Genomic DNA, 423 nt, shown 5'->3' with positions numbered 1-423 from the left:
TTGCTTATCCCCCTTTACAGACCTGGTCAGACATATAGCAATACATTATTTGGATGCGCCTTCAGTTTTAGCTCAACAGTGTTATATTACCAAAGCTTGCACCCCAATATCACACGTTTTAATTATGCTAAAATCTTTCGATTTAATGTGGCTGTGCACACAAGGCTGCGGTAGACCGGTATCAGTCTCGACATTTGAAAAACAAAGTTGTTGTTAGTCTAAATTAGACAACATTTCTCGTCATCCGAAAATGTAATTTATTTACTCTAATTTAAATTGGCCATTATCTCTGCAGAATGTGCTACATTCTAAAGGTATTTTCACATAAATTATTTTTAACAATATACCACCATATCCACTGAAGCCACTATATATAGCTTTATTAAGTGGGTCTTAAGAAGTACATCAATCTGGAGGTAAGTG

This window comes from Pomacea canaliculata, linkage group LG1 (assembly GCF_003073045.1).
Source record: "Pomacea canaliculata isolate SZHN2017 linkage group LG1, ASM307304v1, whole genome shotgun sequence".
Lineage (NCBI taxonomy): Eukaryota > Metazoa > Mollusca > Gastropoda > Architaenioglossa > Ampullariidae > Pomacea > Pomacea canaliculata.
Note: the sequence above shows the minus strand (reverse complement) of the source record.